This window comes from Globicephala melas, chromosome 16 (genome assembly GCF_963455315.2).
Source record: "Globicephala melas chromosome 16, mGloMel1.2, whole genome shotgun sequence".
NCBI lineage: Eukaryota > Metazoa > Chordata > Mammalia > Artiodactyla > Delphinidae > Globicephala > Globicephala melas.
The window spans coordinates 81,930,595-81,949,516 of record NC_083329.1 but is presented as its reverse complement, the minus strand read 5'-3'; the positions used below and the strand labels follow the sequence as shown (position 1 = coordinate 81,949,516).

Below are 18,922 nucleotides of genomic sequence, written 5' to 3'. Positions count from 1 at the left end.
TTTAAAGACGGGAGTTAAAATGAGGCCATCAGGGTGGCCCCAATCCAGTATGACTGGTGTCCTTATAAGAAGAGATTAGGACGCAGACAAGCACAGAGGAAGGACCAACAGGAGGACACGGGGAGAAGACGATCGTCTAATAGCCAGGGAGGGAGGGCTTGGAAGGGACCAACCTGCCAACCCTTTGATCTCCGACGTTTAGCCTCCAGAATCATGAGAAGATACATTTCTGTTGACTAAGCCACCCAGCCGGTGGTACTTTGGTTTGGCAACCCTAACTAATGCCAACGTTGGTACCAGGAAGTGAGGTGCTACTGTAACAAATACCTAAAAAGTGTGGAAGGGGCTTTCGAACTAATAGTGGGCAGAAATGGAGGAGTTTCGAGGAGCGTGTTAGATAGAGCCTGGGTCGCCTTGAAGAGACTGTGGGTGTGAAAGGTGATCCAGAGAGAAGAGGGGGCCTACAGAGACCCCTACAGAGAGGAGCACACACACCATCACAGACAGGATACAAACATAACCGCTGAAGGTGCCCCCGGTGAGGTCTCGGAGGGAAATGAGGAACAAGAGACGGGGAAGGGGAAGGGAACCTGGAGGAAGGCGCTCCCTGTCAGAGCGGCAGAGATCTCAGCTGCATCACGTGTTCTAGTGTTTTGTGGAAGCAGAACCTGCAGGTGACCAGCGTGGATGCACAGCTGAGGAGGTTTCTTTTTCTTTTCTTCTTTTTAAATTTTATTTATTTTTGGCTGTGTTGGGTCTTCGTTGCGCGCGGGCTTTCTCTAGTTGTGGCGAGCGGGGGCTACTCTTTGTTGCGGTGTGTGGGCTTCTCATTGCGGTGGCTTCTCTTGTTGCGGAGCACGGGCTCTAGGCATGTGGGCTTCAGTAGTTGTGGCTCACAGGCTCAGTATTTGTGGCTCGCGGGCTCTAGAGCACAGGCTCAGTAGTTGTGGCACACGGACTTAGTTGCTCCACAGCATGTGGGATCTTCCCAGACCAAGGGCTTGAACCAGTGTCCCCTGCATTGGCAGGTGGATTCTTAACCACTGCGCCACCAGGGAAGTCCCGCTGAGGAGGTTTCCAAGCAAAGTGTTGAAGGTGCAGCCTATTTTCTCCTTGCTACCTATAGTAAAATTCAAGAGGAAAGAGATAAATTGAAGAGGGAACCAGAACGTGTAGATTTGGAAAATTCTCAACCAATCCACACTATAAAAAATGAGAAAAGCTTGTGCTCTGGAGAGAGCACTTAGAGTGGTGCTGGGCAGTGTTTGCTAAGAAGCTTATGGACATGTGCCTGATGGATCCAATCAGCCATCGCAGCAGAAGCCAGGGTAGAGGGGAGCTTCTCCAGGGGAGATCTGCGGAAGACCCTCTTGTTTGGTGGCTTAGACCCACCAGACCCAAGGTTTCTGAGAGTTTTATATCAGCAGAAATGCCACCAGCTTGGACTGAAGGAGACCGAGACAGGATGAGATGAAGGAAAGGCTGTCCAGGATTCTATAGGACAGAACCATAGCGCCAGCCCGGCAAACATGCCTCATCCTCCAGGCAGAGGGAAGAATGACCCTGAAGAGTGGTTTAAGGTTGCCTGTCACACGGCCCAGGGCACCGCGGGGGGGCAGAGCTGAGTTCTCTATTTCACTCCAGGGCTGAAGGGTCACGGCTGCCACCCTGGTGGACCCAGAGAGAAGAGCATGGAGACAAAGAGGATTATTTTCTTTTAATTATTAAGTAGAGTTGGCTTAAAGTATTGTATTAGTTTCAGGTGTACAACATAGGGATTCGATATTTTTATAGATTACACTTCATTTAAAGTTATTATAAAATAATGGCTATGTTTCCCTGTGCTGTACAATATTTCCTGGTAGCTTATTTATTTTATACATAGTAGTTTGTATCTTTTAATCCCCTCCCCCTATCTTGCCCCATCTTCCTTCCCTCTCTCCACTGGTAACCACTAGTTTGTTCTCTATATCTGTGGGTCTGTTTCTGTTTTGTGATATTCATTTGTTTTATTTTTTTAGATTCTACATATAAGTGATAGCATGCAGTATTTGCCTTTGTCTGACATATTTCACTAAACATAATACCCTCTAGGTCCATCCATGTTGTGGTAAATGGCAAAATTTTATTCTTTCTTTTAAGGCTGAGTAGTATTCTATTCTATACACACACACACACACACACACACACACACATACACCACATATACATATATATACCACATTTTATGTATCCATTCATCTGTTCATGGACACTTAGCTTGGTTCCATATCTTGGTAATTGTAAATAATTCTGCTATGAACATTGGGTGCTTGTATCTTTTCAAATTACTGTTTTCATTTTTTTCAGATATATACCCAGGAATGGGATTGCTAGATTATATGGTAGTTCTATTTTTAGTGTTTTGCAGAACCTCCATACTGTTCTCCACAGTGGCTGCATCAATTTACATTCCCCCCAACAGTGTACTAGGGTTCCCTTTTCTCCACATCCTTGCCAACATGTGTTATTTTTTAACTTTTTGACAATAGCCATTCTGACAAGTATGAGGTGATAGCTCATGGTGGTTTTGATTTGCAGTTCTCTGATGATTAGTGATGTTGAGCATCTTTTCATGTGCCTGTCGGCCATCTGTATATCTTTTCTGGAAAAATGTCTATTCAGGTCTTCTGCCTATTTGTTTAATCAGGTTGTTTGTTTTTCTGATACTGAGTTGTATGAGCTGTTTATATATTTTTGATATTAACCCCTTATCATATCATTTGCAAATATTTTCTCCCATTCAGTAGGTTGTCTTTTCATTTTGTCCATGGTTTCCTTTGCTGGGCAGAAGCTTTTAAGTTTAATTAGGTCACATTTGTTTATTTTTGCTTTTGTTTCCTTTGCCTGAGGAGACAGATCCTTAAAAATATTGCTACAGTATCTCTCAAAGAGTGCTCTGCTTGTGTTCTCTTCTAGGAGTTTTATGGTTTCCAGTCTTACATTTAGGTCTTTAACCCATTTTGAGGGTTTTTTGTTTTTGTTTTGTATATGGTGTGAGAAAAATGTTCTAATTTCATTCTTTTAGATGTAGCTGTCCAGTTTTCCCAGCATCACTTAACTGAAGAGACAGACTGTCTTTCCTCCATTATATAGTCTTGCCTCCTTTGTCATAGATTAATTGACCATAGGTGCATGGGTTTATTTCTGGGCTTTCTATCCTGTTCCATTGATCTCTATTTCTGTTTTTGTGCCAGTACCATACTGTCTTGATTACTGTAGCTTTGTAGTATAGTCTGAAGTCAGGGAGCCTGATTTCTCCAGCTCTGTTTTTCTTTCTCAAGATTGCTTTGGCTATTCAGGGTCTTTAAGTTTCCATATAAATTTTAGGATTATTTATTCTAGTTCTGTGAAAAATGTCAGAGGTACTTTGATAGGGACTGCATTAAATCTGTAGATTGCTTTGGGTAGTATGGACATTTTAACCATATTAATTATTTCAATCTATGGACATGGGATATTTTTCCATTTCTTTGTATCATTCAGTTTCCTTCAATATCTTATAGGTTTTAGAGTATAGATCTTTCACCTCCTTAGTTAAGTTTATTCCTAGGTATTTTATTATTTTTGCTGCAATTGTAAATGGGATTGTTTTCTTGAATTCTCTTTCTGATAGCTCATTATAATGTATAGGAAAGCAACAGATTTCTGTATATTAATCTTGTATCCTGCAACTTTACTGAATTCACTTCTTAGCTCAAAAATTTTTTGGTGAAGGCTTTAGGGTTTTCTCTATATAGTATCGTATCATTTGCAAATAGGGACAGTTTTACTTCTTCCCTTCCAATCTGGATACATTTTATTTCTTTTTCTGGTCTCATTGCTATGGCTAGGACTTCCAATACTATGTTCAAGAAAAATGGTGAGAGTGGGCATCCTTTTCTTGTTCCTGATTTTAGAGAAAAGGCTTTCAGCTTTTCACTGTTGAGTATGATGTTAGCTGTGGGTTTTTTTGTTTTGCGGTACGTGGGCCTCTCACTGTTGTGGCCTCTCCCGTTGCGGAGCACAGGCTCCGGATGCGCAGGCTCAGCGGCCATGGCTCACGGTCCTAGCCGCTCCGCGGCATGTGGGATCTTCCCGGACCGGGGCACGAACCTGTGTCCCCTGCATCGGCAGGCAGACTCTCAACCACTGCGCCACCAGGAAGCCCTAGCTGTGGGTTTTTAATGGAGGACTTTTATTATGTTGAGATATGTTCCCTCTATACCAGCTTTGATGAGAATTTTTATCATGAATGGATGCTGAATTTTGTCAAATGTTTTTTCTGCGTCTGTTGAGATAATCATGTGATTTTTATCCTTGCTTTTGTTATTGTGGTGTATCATGTTGATTGATTTGAGGATACTGAACCATCCTTGCATCTCTGGAATAAATCCCACTTGATCATGGTGTATGATCCCTTTTATATATCGGTGAATTTGTTTGCTAATATTTTGTTGAGGATTTTTGCATCTATATTCACCAAAGATATTGACCTGCGATCTTCTTTCTTTGCAGTATCAAAGAGGATTATTCTTAAACCTTAAAATCTAATGGAATTTGCCCTGGTAGGTTTCAGACTTCCTTTGGACTGTCACCCCTTTCTTCCTTCCAATTTCTCCCTTTTGGAACGTGAATGTCTATCCTATGCCTGCCCCACCACGATACTTTGTTATAGCAGTTCTGACTGGCTAATACACTGTTGCCCTCATGAATCCCCAAAGCCACATGCACAGCTCAGCTTGGCCTCCTGCCAGCTCCGAACCAGATGTCCATAGGGTGCACACATCTGCAGGGACAGCCCTCAGCACTGGACAGGGCCTCTAATCTCATAGCCCATGATGAGCTCCAAGAGCGCAGGTTCAATCCCTGATTGGGGAACTAAGATCCTGCAAGCCAGTATCCTTAGGGTCAGAGGCCTTTGAGTGACAGAACTTATCATAATGATAAAGTAGGCGATAAAATGAATAAGGGTTGCAGAAAGCATTCAAATATAGACAGTGAGAGCTTCTTGGGGGAAAAGAACGGCTTGATCGGAGCAGGGACCAGAGAATCCAGTTCCATGTGGCCCCTGGGCTCAAGCCTGAGGCCGACGGCTCATTCCTGGACTCTGGGAGAAGGTCTGTGTGTATCTCCGACACCTCTAACCAGCCCTGCTGGATCGGGGACTTAGGTGATAAATAAACTAACATAGACAGGCCCACTTCCATCACCTCCCTCAAAGGGGGAGGAAGTAGAACTGAGAAATGTATTTAAAGAAAGTACATTAGTGCAAGTTCTTCTTTTGGTCTATGCTGATAGCTCAGTCGGTTTCTTTGGTATCAACTCCTTAAGGAAGCATATGGACTTCAGGCCAGTTCTTTAGGGGAAGCAGTGAGGATCCGATTGGGACACGGGTCCTCTTTCCGGGTGGCTGCTCTCACAAGCCGTGCAGCCAGAGCTCACCACGTGTCCCTCTGTCCCTGTAATAAACGGGCCTTTACCCCGTGCTCTCAGCTGCAAGGAGCACGTGCGGAAGGGGAGGAGATGCATTCCTGAGGCCCTGGGCATGTCGGCCGAGCCGACCCCTCCCTCCGAGAAACACCCACCGTGTCCTTGCCTTCCTGGGACAGCAGGGCTCCTGAGAGGGCCGGTGGCTCCCACCCAGGGAGGGCCGGAAGCAGAGCTGCCAAAGTGATAAGTGCTCTCGTCTGTCAAGTCTCTTTTCATGATGATAGTTTTGGGGAAAGAGCTACTCAGACCATCAGCTTGGGTCCCACATGCCAGACCTGAATTTTATTAGCTGCATCTCTCTCTCTCACTCAATGAAAACTCAGACTTGCCCTCCCAACACAGTCTTTCACTGCTGCATCCTTTTATTTTAGCAAAGTCACCCCAAGAGACAGAGGATCCAGACTGTGAGGGATGTCTCCAATAGTTAGAAGCCCGCTGTGCAGCGAGGGCCTCCAGCATGCCCGTGGTCACACCACTGCAGAAGCACCAGATGGCCAGGTCCGTGTCTGCATTCCAGTGGCCAGCGTCTAAAGCCAGCTCTTACACGGAGAGGTTGCCTGGGTGATGGGATTTTAAAAGATCGCGTCACCTCAAACTATCATGACCTGTCAGTCTGTCACACCACCAGCAGTATTATCATTAAAATCCGTTGTCCCTCAATGGATATGAGTCTCATAGAAGGGAGGACCACGGTGCTTTTTAACTTGACCATCAACTACTCGCAGACCGAGCTCCCCTGACAACCAGATGACAGCCTCACAGGCAGCGAGAGTGGGCAGACACCCGCAGGGGAGCCAGAACCCCCGTTCAATCACAAGATGGGGCAGTGGGGTTCCTGACAGACGCTGCCTGTGCCCTGATGCCTGGCCCAGGGCTCTTTCTCTGAGTCACCCGTCATCATGGAAATGAAGAGCCCTCACTTCCAGGAGGCTCGTAAAAGCTTCTTCCTAAGACATTTTCTATTAAGGCATTTTCCTGTTAAGAAGACACACGGCTTCTCACCGCACACAAGGCTAAGCCAGATGCCATGCTGGCGTCCAGACTAGCGTGCGGGCTCTGAGGACACGGGCAGGTGAGTTCTGAAGAGGCTGAGGGGACACTGGGCAACGGAAGGCACCTGGAGAGAAATCGAGGCAGAGGTGAGATGCTAGGCAGAGGGCAGCGGGGACACTGCTGCAGGGCAGAGCCCTGGTCACCCCTGCGGACTCAGGACATCCTGGTCTCGCGGCAGCTGAAGAGGACATGGATCTGTGATTGGGCCCGTTGTTCCCAGGAACGTTCACGCCACGAGGCCACGCCCCAGCTTGCCTCCTTCCTGCCCTGCACGGACTCGGCTGGCTTCCTCAGAGCATGTGACGTGTGGGTCCTTCCAAGGCACCGTGTGCGGGGAGAGGCTGTGGATGGGGTCTCACAGGAGGCTGTCGTTCACGTAGGAATCCGTGGAGCTCCTGCTGGGAAATTTGGGGGCCAGGGTGACGGAAGAGCTCAGACTTGGCCCGGCAGGGCTGGGTGCCCAGCTCAGTGGTCACTTCCCTGTGCAAAGTGACTTGCCTCACAGGTCGCTGTGAGCAAACAGGTGACCAGTAGAGGAGAGGCGGGCGCCCCTGCCCCTGTCTTCCTCAGCATCCAAGGGGGCCTGCGGAGGGCCGGGGCGGCCACATTCGCCGAGGCCCTTGCTCAAAAGGGAAAGAAACGCTGTGGGGGCTTCCCAGGTGGCGCAGTGGTTGAGAGTCCGCCTGCCGATGCAGGGGATGCGGGTTCGTGCCCCGGTCCGGGAAGATCCCACATGCCACGGAGCGGCTGGGCCCGTGAGCCATGGCCGCTGAGGCTGCGCGTCCGGAGCCTGTGCTCCGCTACGGGAGGGGCCACAGCAGTGAGAGGTCCGCGTACCGCAAAAAAAACACAAACAGCTGTGGACAGCTACCCCAGAGCTGACCCACAGGCCAGAAAGAAAAAGGGGCTGGAAAGTTTAGTTCAGTAAAGGTTAGGCGGCCTGCATAATAATCAGCAGTCAGGCTTGTCTGTTATTAACTAAGATACAATTGTGCTAAAATGTATTCTATTAACTAAGATACAATTGCGCTAAAATGTATTCTATTAGCTAAGATACAATTGTGCTAAAATGTATTCTATTAACTTAGATACAATTGTGCTAAAATGTATTCTATCAACTAAGATACAGTTGTGCTAAAATGTATTCTATTAACTAAGATACAATTGTGCTAAATACTCTTAATAAAGATACTCTTTGACACAATAATATCAACGGACACCAGCATAGTGCTAGCAGCAGAGTCAGCAAATAACCACCCAAAGATAATAGGTCCTAATCCCTGGTGCCTGAGCCACGGGACCAGAGGATGGAGCCTCAAGCCCCAGAGGGTGACTCCCAGACCCTGAACCTAATGGAATCTGCCCTGCTGCGTTTCCAAAGGGCTTGGGACTGGTGGCCCCCTTTCCCCTTTCATTTTCCCCCTTTTGGAATGAGAATTTCTGTAGCTGTTATTCTAGGCCTGTCCCACCATTTGTATTTTGGAATAAAGAATTTATCTTCTAGTTTCGTAGGTCCAGAGGTGGAGAGGAAACTTCCCCCAGGACGGTTCACATCCAGAGTCTTACCGAAACCTGATTTACATGTTGTGATTTGAGGCTTTTGAGCTGATAGATTTAGATGAGATTTTCAACTTGAATTGATGCTGTAATGGGTTGAGACTTTGGGGGATGTTGGGACGAGGTGAATATATTTTGTAATTGGAATGGACATGAACTTTAGGGGCCAGAGGCTGGACTGCTGTAGGGTGGCTGAATAATGGCCACCCAAAGATATTAGGTGCTAATTCCTGGAGCCTGTAAATGGTACCTTATAAAGGAAAAGGGTCTCTGCAGTTGTGATTAATTTAAAGATCTTGATATGGGGAGATGACCCTAGATTATGCAAGAGGGCCCTAAATCCAATAGCAAATGTCCTTATAAAAGAGGGGCAGGGGAGAGATGCCACCAAGGAGGAGAAGGCAATGTGAAGACAGGCAGAAATTTGTGCTCACAAATGCCTGCAACTTTAGGGAGAGAAATGAAGCCTCTGGGTATGGAGAGATCGGATTCCTGTATGAGGGAAGCTGCGGTGCAGGGAGGATCCGGGACACCCCTGCTTAGAGACGCCCCGAGAAAGCTGCAGCTGAGGGTGTTCTCAAATTTGTTGTTGTGAAAGAAAAAGCATCAGCTCCGGCTTCCTGGGGCTGTATTAACAGACCCCTCCCATCTCCCCACAGCCATCCCACCTCTCCGGGGTCAGGAAGCCCCGCAGACCTCCTCCCCTCGCAGAGCCTGGGGAGAGGGAAGCGCTGGCCGGTGGCTGACCTCCCAGGAGAGTCAGGGGTCAAAGCCCCCCCTTCCACCCTCTGAACTTCCACCAGAAAAGAAAAAAGCAAAGAAAAATAACAGCGGGGGGGTTGCTCAGTACGAAGCTTTAGCATCACCGGTTGGTGACAGAATCGCGTGTGCTGGTCACTGCTCGGTGGGGGCAAGGGTGCTGGGCGCTGCTGTGTCCCGGGCCCGATCCCCGGGGCCAAGGGCCAGACGCTGTCCCGAGGGGCAGAGGCCTCCCAGGCGCCTCTCGGAGGTTCCTTGGCTCCCGGGCTGCTCAGGACGCGGGGTCAGGTGGTGCGGTCAGACCTGCTGGGCCCGTCCCGAGATGCCTGGCGTGAGCCAGCTGACCGGGGCGTGGGGCTGGGGTCCTGTCTCCATGCCCTTCCGGAGCCTCCCTCCCGCCGGCGCTGAGCCAGGGCTCCCGCGGTCCCCCTCCTTTAGGGAAGAAGCTTCCCAGGCCCCCTTACCCCTCGCTATGTGGGGCAGGGGCTCTTACTCTGAACCTTCGCTTCTCTCAACGTAAATTGCATTTTCATTTAGTTATTTTTATTTTGGCTGCACTGGGCCTTAGTTGCCGCAGTCAGGATCTTTCTTAGTTGGGGCGTGCATGTGGGATCTAGTCCCCCGACCAGGGATGGAACCCGGGGCGTTAGGGGCACCGAGTCTTACCCACTAGACCACTAGGGAAGTCCCTAAATTGCATTTCTAAGAAGCCACAACAACCAACCTGGATTTTGTGTTGCCTTGCGTGTTTTCTAAATGGTCTCATACGGTGAAATCCTATTTTCCCAAACTGGCTAAAACGGACTTGAAGCCACATCTTAGTGATGCCGTGTGATAGCTGAGGGTGAGGTCAGGCTGCCTGAGTTCACGCCCTGGCTTCGTCACTGACTGGCTGTGTGATTTTTGACCAAGTACATAACCTCTCTGTGCTTCAGTGTCTTCATCTACAGATTAGTGACCTTGACAGTGCCTGCTGCTGGGGCTGTTGTTAGTATTAAAAAGAACTAATTTATGTACAGCACTTAATATAGTGTGTGGTACTTAATAAGTGGTATGAAAACGATGTCAGCTGTTATCATTAAAGTTTTCTATAAGCCCTGCAGCACCCAGAAATATACTAGGCACCCAGTGCCTCCACTCAGTAACTATTAATGATTCCGAAAGAACACTTGTGTGAAAGCACCTGCATAACTTTACATAGCGTCTGGTCTCAATTCTCCATCTACGGATGGTGAAACTGGAGTCTAGGAAGAGTCCAGAGCTTGGGGTCATAGTGGACCTCACCCTCCATCAAGTCTACCCTCACTTTCTTTGAGAGAAGCCCTTTCGAACCATGCCAGCAGCTCACCATTCAGTGAACAGATTCCCAGCTGCCAGGGTGGCACAACTCACAGCAGATCTTCACATTATCAGAACAAGTTCTCTTACACGGAGCCCAACTCTGCCCTTAACTCTGACCACTAATTTTACTGAATTAGTCCATTTGCTCTTGATCTGACAGCACTTCAAATACTTGACAACTAGGAACTCTTCAAGGGTCCACAATGGTGCTCCAAGTTCCAAGTCAAGAATAAGTGATTTAGCTAAAAGTTAAGCAACATAGTCAAGGCCCCTCAGCCAGGCTCATGTACCTCCGGAAACAGAGGCTCTGCTCCTGACCCCCAGTCCACACATGCTCCCCAAGGCCTGGGAGTCAGGCTTCATCACTCTTTCCTCCAAAACATACCCCAATTCAGGGGTGGCGCTTATCTTCCGCAGCTACCCCAGACCAAGCCCCTACCTTCTGTGGCCGGCCAGCAGCCCCGAGATGGGCCTCTTTGCATCCATGCTTGCCTTTCTTCAATACTGTCTTTCCCAACATCTAAAGTGATTTGTTAGAAAGAGATCACAAGCGGAAAGATACTCGACCTCAGTAATCACTAGGGAAGTACGAACTGAAACCATAAGAAGACACCACTTCATACCCACTAGGGTGGCTATAATACAAAAGACAATGATAATAAGTGTCGGCAAAGATGTGGAGAAATTGGAACCCTCACACATTGCTGGTGGAAACGTGAAGTGGCAAAGTTGCTTTGGAAACCAGTCTGGCAGGTCCTCAGAAGGTGAGCTATAGAGTTTACTGTATGACCCAACAATTCCACTCCAAGGCGTCTTCCCAAAAGAAATGAAAATATATGTCTACATAAAAACGTGTACACACAAATGTTCATAGCAGCACTATTCAAATAGTCAAAGTGAAAACAAGCCAGACGTCCACCAACTGATGAACAGATACATAAGATGTGGGATATACATACATGAGAATAGTACCCAGCCCTAAAGAGGGATGAAGCGCTGATACGTGGACGAACCTCGCTAACATTACGCTGCGTGAAAGAAGCCAGTCGTAAGAGACCGCGTATTGTCTGATATGAAATGTCCAGGATACGCAAATCTACAGAGGCAGAAAGTAGACTAGCGGTTGCCCAGGGTTAGAGGGTGAGACGGGGGTGGGAGAGGGGAGTGTTTGCTAATGGGTAGGGGGTTTCTTTGGGGGATGATGACAGCGTTCTAAAGTTCGATTACGGTGATGACCGCACACCCTATAAATATACTAAAAAGCACTGGGCTGTATGCTTCGAATGGGGGAATTTGGGGTATCTAAATTACATCTTAATACAGCTATACACTAAAAGGGAGTTTTCGTCGCCATTTATTTTTTTATTCGACAGCTTATACGCTTAAGATTAGTGCAACTGACACAACTTACCACACACGTTTTCTCTCTTAAGAAAAAAGAAGAAAGAAAACAATGAGCCATTTCTTTGTGGAGATGGAACTATCCTGCTAGTGGTGGTGGCATCTGGGGGCTGCACACGTGATGTGGCGTCACAGAGCTGTACACACAATTTCTACACGGAGAGAGAATCTAAATCAGGGCTGTGCCTGAGTTAGCAGCACTGCACCAACGCCAGCTTCGTGCTCTAGACGGTGGACGGTTGCCCTCCCCTCACACGGGGCCCAGGGGTCCCGAGGTCCAGGAGGAAAGGCCTGTCTGTGCCCGGACGCTCGTAGTACTGCCGCCGTCCTGCTCTGGCCGCGCAGCTGTCTGCCGGGCCTTCTAGAGCGCGGTGTGTTTCTGTACGGACACACCGCTACTCAAAAGCTCCCAAAGTCGTGCCCTCACACAAGGCAGGGGTGCTTACAGATTCCTTTGCAAATCTGATCAACTCTACAGCCTTCTTTCCAGAAAACAAAAACAAACCTATGCATACACAAAACACTGTTTTCCTTTACCCTTGGAGTCCCTACACCTGCCCTACAGGGGAGCAGAACAAACCCTTCCCTGCCCTGCCGTCCCCACCAGGTCCCTTTCTCAGCGCTCCCTCACCCTACAGTGGCTGTCCAGCGGACATCCCTCCCGGTGGCGCAGCGGGTTCCCCTGAAGCCCCAGTTCCTCTCAGTCAGCTGCTCTCCCTAGGGCAGGCTTTCAGGTTTCGAGGCACTTTGCACAGAACTCTAACCTGAGTGTGCAAGTGCTCACTGCTTCTGCATCAGGACGTCCCCTCCTGGCAGGACCGCTGCTGTGGAGGATCTGGGTCTCACCGAGGGCTGTCGCTGGCATTTAGGAAATAGTTAAGATCCTTTATTTGTGCAAGGTTCTTCCTTGAATGACTGGTTGAATGTATTGAATGAATGATGGCAATGAACTAACTTACATTAAACAGTTAATGGAAGACATTATTGTTTTTTTACTTTATTTTTTAATATGCTGTTCTTTTTAAAAAAATTTTCTTTATTTTATTTTTTTGGCTGCGTTGGGTCTTCGTTGCTGCGCACGGGCTTTCTCTAGTTGCGGCGAGCAGGGGCTACGCTTCGTTGCGGTGCATGGCCTTCTCATCGTGGTGGCTTCTCTTGTGGAGCACGGGCTCTAGGCGCGCGGGCTTCAGTAGTTGTGGCGCGCGGGCTCAGTAGTTGTGGCTCATGGGCTCTAGAGCGCAGGTTCAGTAGTTGTGATGCACGGACGTCATTGCTCCGCGGCACGTGGGATCTTCCCGGACCAGGGCTCGAACCCGTGTCCCCTGCATTGGCAGGCGGATTCTTAACCACTGCGCCACCAGGGAAGCCCGGGACTTTTTATCTTAAATGAGAGACGGTGGGCAGTGAGGTGGGCAGGGGACAGTGCAGGGTCTATGAGATCATAGGGATGAGGCCCACCCTGCCCACTGCCCACTGCCGGGCTCCTTGGCTAGAGCGTGGTGTCAGCTGTGACTGTACCCTGCAGGGTACCATCTGCAGGAGCAGAGAACTTGCTTATTCTAACGCACTCCTGCTGAGTGAGCCAATCCTCAGATAATCAGAGACCCGCGAGGTCCCTGTGTCTGCGCTGTTCATTCTCAGTTTGTTTACGCTTGTCCCAAAAGACATCCCGAAAGAAAGGCACCCAGTCCTTCCTGCAACATCCCTGAGGCCGCAGCCCCCCTGGACGGCAGGGAAGCCCTGCTGATTCAGCTGCTGGAGCCCAGCACACAGTGGAGACGGGTGGGGAGCGTAGCTTCTCCCTGCCGGGTGTCTGGCTGCTGCGTCTTCTGTCTTTACATTTTATCTTATTGTGGTAAGAGCACAGCGGGAGCGCGAGCCTGGAGCTGACGGGTTTGTACGCATCCAACACGGTGCTGTTGACCACGGCCAACGTGACACAGGATGTCGTACGGCAGATCCTAGTGCCCACTCCTCTCGCCCCCCTGAGACTTTACGCCCCCTGACTGCAATTCGATTCCCGCCCCTGCCAGCCCCAGCAGCTACCACTCCCCTCCCTGATTCTGTGAATTTGGCTATTTTAGGGACCTTATGTAGGTAGAGTCCTGCCACTAAGGCTAAGGTCCTCAAGGTTCATCCACATTGTCACTCTTGCAGAATATCCTTTTCAAAGACTAACGTTCCATCTTATGTTGACGAAATAAAAATTCTTTTGAAGGCAGGACAAGCGAAAGTTTTAAACATAAAATTCTCTCTCTGTCCGTTTGGGCCCTACCCCTCTTTAGTGTGCGTGGCGCATCTGCATTACATGTTAACCACGTCCCTTAGAGGACGCAGGAAAGCCTGCTCGCCAAAAGAGAAAGGCAATTTCCTCCCGGCGCCAGCATAGTAAGTGTTCAGGAGATAACATTCCCTTCTCAATCCTGTAAGGGGTCACAGTGACCCGCTACTCACCTTGCTGGACTATGTACTCTGTCCACATATTACCGTGATGTGGGATCCTTTGTCTCAAAAATGTACACAACTGTGCTTTGTCCTCAAGGCTTCATGAATGACTGTCTCCTGGGTTATAAACCTCATGTTGGCTTGAATAAAAACTTCCACTTCTTTCGTAGATTGACCATTGATTAACTTTTCATCCACGATGTATGTTCCACGTTTTCTTTATCCATTCATCTGTCGGTAGACGTCAGGTTGTTTCCACATCTTGGCTGTGGTGAATCGTGCTGCAGTCATCATGGGAGTGCTAATGTCTTTTCAAGATCCTGATTTCAATTCTGTTGGATAAATACCCGGAAATGGAATTGCTGGATCACGTGGCAGTTCTATTTTTAATTTCTCCAAAGAAGACATACAAATAGCCAACAGGTACACGGCGGGCAGGGTGGGGGGGGGGGAGCTAACTTTGCAGTCATCAGCAAAATGCAAATCAAAACCACAATGAGACCTCACACCTGTTAGACTGGCTATTATCAAAAAGACAAAGATGGCGAGTGTTGTCAAGGATGTGGAGAAATTGGGAGCCTTGGACGTCTTCTGGGAGGATGCAAAGCGGTGCAGCGGCTGCAGAAACCAGCCTGGAGACTCCTCTGTTTTCTACTTTGGACTCTGGTGGTAGTTGGTCAAGAGAGCACAGTCTTAATACCTAATTAAAGCCTTTTGATTTGACTTGGAGGCAGACCCTCTTCTGAAAGCACCTGGACATCCAGAGTCAGCTTTGGGCCCCTGGGTGTCCTCTATCCATCCCCATATTTTGAGCACCTTCTCTTGTGCCCTGAGATGTGCACACATTAGTGAACCTTTTAGTAGCAAATGTTGCCTGTTACCAAAAGGAAGGGTGGGCACTCTGCAAGCAGGGGCGGCTGGTGAAAGACACAGATTTAGAAGAAAGGAACCCCTACAGGGCTGGGGGTGGAGGGACCTAGGAGGCTTCCGAAATCTGTTCTGGCCTCCAGCTCCTAAGATGTGGACAGGGGGCGCCCCCTGCGGCGCCCTGCCCGTTGCCGTCATCCCGCTGCCCACATGCCTTGGACCCGTGGGGTCCCTCGGCTCCCCTAACCCCAGCCTGAGCTGGACTGTGTCTCCACCGGCTTCTGCTGGTGCGTGGCTTGGAAGAAAAAGGGGACACGGGATCCCCCATGAAACCCCCCCCCCGGGATCTCATCTTTCAGGGGGTCTAACTTTTCACCCTGGAAAGATCGGCCTCTTCCTGGAACGTGCCCTGCGCGTTCCATCCTTTACTTGGCCTTCCGTTACCGGGGGGTGGGGAGGTGGGGGAATGGGGGGTGTGCGTAGCTGCACACCAGGCCCCCGGAGGGCCTGAGGGCAGGAGGCCTGGGACAGAGCTGACCTCGTGTCACCGGGTTTGTCACTCAGCCGGCCGAGCTCGCGGTCGTTAATGGGGGCAGCAGTGCCTGGGTGTCTACACCCCTCACATCATCAGGGTAACCTTGGGAAGGAAGCCAGGTAGGTATTTTATCCCCAGAAACCGAGGCCCAGAGAGGCAGTGGGCGCGTTCAGGGCGGAGCCTGTGCTCGGCTGGAAGCTCCGAAACCTCAGAGAGCATCCCCCCTGCAGGGGGTCATCCAGCACGGGATCCCCGGGACCCCCGCGGCAGGGCCAGGCTGTACGGGGCCGGCAGGACCTGGGCTTCATAGGAGACACCTTCCCTCCGCCTCCCCCTCCCTGTGGGCCAGTTCTCTCTGCCCCGGGACGGCCCGGCCCTGCAGCATCCTGTCCTCCTTTCCCGCTCGGCCACTGTCACGATGGTGGGGAGAAGCCTCCTGAGATGCTCCAGGCTGCCCCTCTGAGGCTGCAGGGACACACAGGGGACACGCAGAGAGCTCTGGGCAGCCCTCTGGAAACTTCCAAAGGGTGTCGGGGCCCCACGCTGAACCCACCAGCTCTGCGGGGTCAGACTCTATGTTCTCCTTGGCCTTTTGGGGGTGTGGCCAAAATGGAAGCTGGGAGACTCCCAGTCAGAAGTCAAGGCTCACCTGGCTCGCCCAGGGGAGACCCCAGAGGAGGGGACGGTTCTGGAAGCTGAGACCACCCGGAGACCAGGGCAGCTTGTTCGAGGGGGCCCGACCCGCAGCCCTCCCTCCCTCTCCCTCCCCCCTCTCCTTCCCACCCTCTTCTCTCTCCCTCCCTCCCTCTCCTCCCCACATCCAGGAACCACTTCCTCTTGATAGTGGATCAGCCGGTCAAGTAAGCCAGGAAACTGTTAAAGTCGGTTTCCTCTATCATGTGCAGGTGTTTTTTCTAACCCAAATGCAAGAGTGCATTTATATTTTATTAACATTCTTTGAATGCCTACTACATGCAAAACATGACGCTAGCTTCTGCTCCGACACCCTCCGGGGTCCCTGAGTGAGTCTTCCCCGTCCTGCTGGGCTGGTCATCTCCTCCACCGCAGCCTGTCCGGCCTGAGGTCATGCTCTTCCCCAAGGGCACCGGGCGCTGCTGCTCTAGACCCGCAGCGCCCAACCTCGGCCTGGGATGGGCCCAGCAGCCCTCGCGCCCCCGCACAGCCCGGCTGAAGACGAGGCTGTCATGGGTCCCTGAAGCTGCTGGGCCGACTCTCCCCTTGGGACTTGCCCTCAAACAGACCCTCTCAGCCTAACCTGACCACCTGCTGCCTCAGCGCTCCCCAAACCTGAACCTTCCCGTCTTCTGCAGAACTGGATCTCTTCACAAATACTATACAGGCACTTTTTGGTTTGCTACGTCCTCTCCGCCCTTCGGGAGGGCAGGGGTCTTTGTCTTGTACCCACAAGGGCCTGGACCTAGGAAGCACCCAGCACACATCTGCAGGAGGAATGAACGTGGAATTCAGCACCAAGTTCCCTTCCCACTCCCGCCCCGTGACAGCACGGTTGGAGGTCTATGACTTGTTAATGGTTCTCTCTCCTCGCTCTGGAGCAATAGAGACCTCGTGTGTCTTTCTTACCTTGGCATCCACGGTGCCTTAGAACCCTGTGGGACCCTAACTCAGCACCTCTATGGAAGGAACGCGCTGTGTCTGCAGCCGCGAGAGGCGCACGAGGTGTCCTTTGCCGCCCTCTGCTGGGCGGACGTGGAGAGGCTCACGGAAGGCAGGCGGATTCTGGGAAGGCAGGGGCTGGACCAAAGACCAGGTGTGAAAACATCGTTTTTCATTCTAACACTCTTGAAAACAAACAAAGCTGCCCACACCTTCCCAGCGCTTGTACAGTCTACAGCAGGACAACAATCCTTCCAGGGTTTAAAATATTCCGTCCTGTTATCTTCATGAATACACTTATCTGGCCGGCCGTCTCAATTTAGGGCTTTGCTTACTTGTGGTCTCTAGACTTTCTGCCTTGGAGGATGGTGACTGTGGATAAAAAAGCCACTGCTACCACCTGGCTTGATGCAGGCTGGCCAAGGTCAGGCTGCTGCTAAGAGCTGGGGCAGCCATGAGAGGGCAGAGCTCACCCCACCTTTTTCCAGTTCCTGGCATGGGGGGAGGGTGACAGGGAAGGTGGGTCAGCCACTGCCCCCAGACAGGATCTGCCTAGCAGAGACCCTGTGTCCAGCTGCCAGCAGGGGTGTCCCACCCAGTCCCACCTCCTGCCCACCAAGAACGCTGTCTCTGGTGCGGGATGTTTAGCAACAGGCAGGGTGTCCCCTGCTTTCGGAGGCGTCCTGTGCCCATGTGGGGCAGCTCTAAGTGCTGGAAAGCGCTTCCCCACTGAGCTGAAGGCTGCCTGCTGGTGATGTCCACTGTATCCCAAGAGGGACTAGGAGACCAGAGACCCCTGGCATGCACCCCTGCCCCGAGTCAGCGCTGCACCACACTCATCACCCCGTTTGCACAACTGCCACTCGTAGCATTCAGCTTTGATGTGGACCCACTGTCCTTGCCTCCTGGACCCCTGACTGGTCGATGTCTCCTGCTGTAGGGAGGAGCCAGGACTGGACATGTGGCTTGACTGGTACAGGAGCTGACAAGAGCATCCGTCCCACTTTGGATACTGTACTTCTAGTGATGAGTAGTGATAAGGGGACAAAACTTCTGAGTCACATCATACTATGCCATTATGTTGAAATGGATGAAAGTTACCCCAAAATGCCTCAATCAAAAACCCCACAATCCCACAACTCCAGATCTTAAATTCACACCTAAAAATGTATCCAACTGTTCTGAGTCCACCTTTTTAATCTACTGAAATCATAGAAACCCCTTCCCCTCCTTCCTTCTGTGTTCTACTCACAGGAAGGAAGCTCCCAACTGCGAAGCTAGATGCAGTTTTTTCTTTTTAAACAGCTAAGTCTAGGGAAAGAGCTAATTAAAAAAGCTAAAACTCTCATTTGCCCAATTAATCATTTTTTCCACCACTTTTCTGCCTAAGCTGCGGCCCTTTCTTAGTGGAGGAAGGTGGGGAAAGAGGTGAGCGCACCACGCTTCCTGGGAGAAAACAGAACCAGGTACAAGTTGCTGGGGGAATGAAAGGAAGAAAAGGGTCATAACTGCATACGAGTACTGATGAGATGAGAAACTTTCTTCGTGCTTGGTGATGACCTCTTGAATAGCTAAGACCACTTTTTGCCTTGTTGCCCCACAGATGCCACGCTTTCCAAACACACTTATGTATAAACCGGCAAGTCCTGGTCAGAGGCAGTCTCGTCCCAGCCTTCCGAGATGCTCAGATCCCATCTTTCCGGGTCTGTGTAAGCAGGTGTGTCTGGTGCCTGCGGACGTGAAACACCCCACATTTCGGAGGGGGCTGTGCCGGGCACCCAGCAGCAACGCTGACTGCCACCTCCACCACGCGGGGGG

The 18,922-nt window shown here is 50.4% G+C and overlaps 1 protein-coding gene across 1 annotated transcript in view; it reads right to left on the bottom strand.

Moving 5' to 3' along the window:
* Nucleotides 1-807: 807 nt before the first annotated feature.
* Nucleotides 808-18,922, bottom strand: part of PGBD5 (piggyBac transposable element derived 5) — a 110,550-nt gene continuing 92,435 nt past the window's right edge. The window contains exon 8 of the mRNA XM_060286879.1: nucleotides 808-1,120. The gene's annotated coding sequence lies outside the window, so the exon portion shown is untranslated. The remainder of the gene's footprint in view (nucleotides 1,121-18,922) is intronic.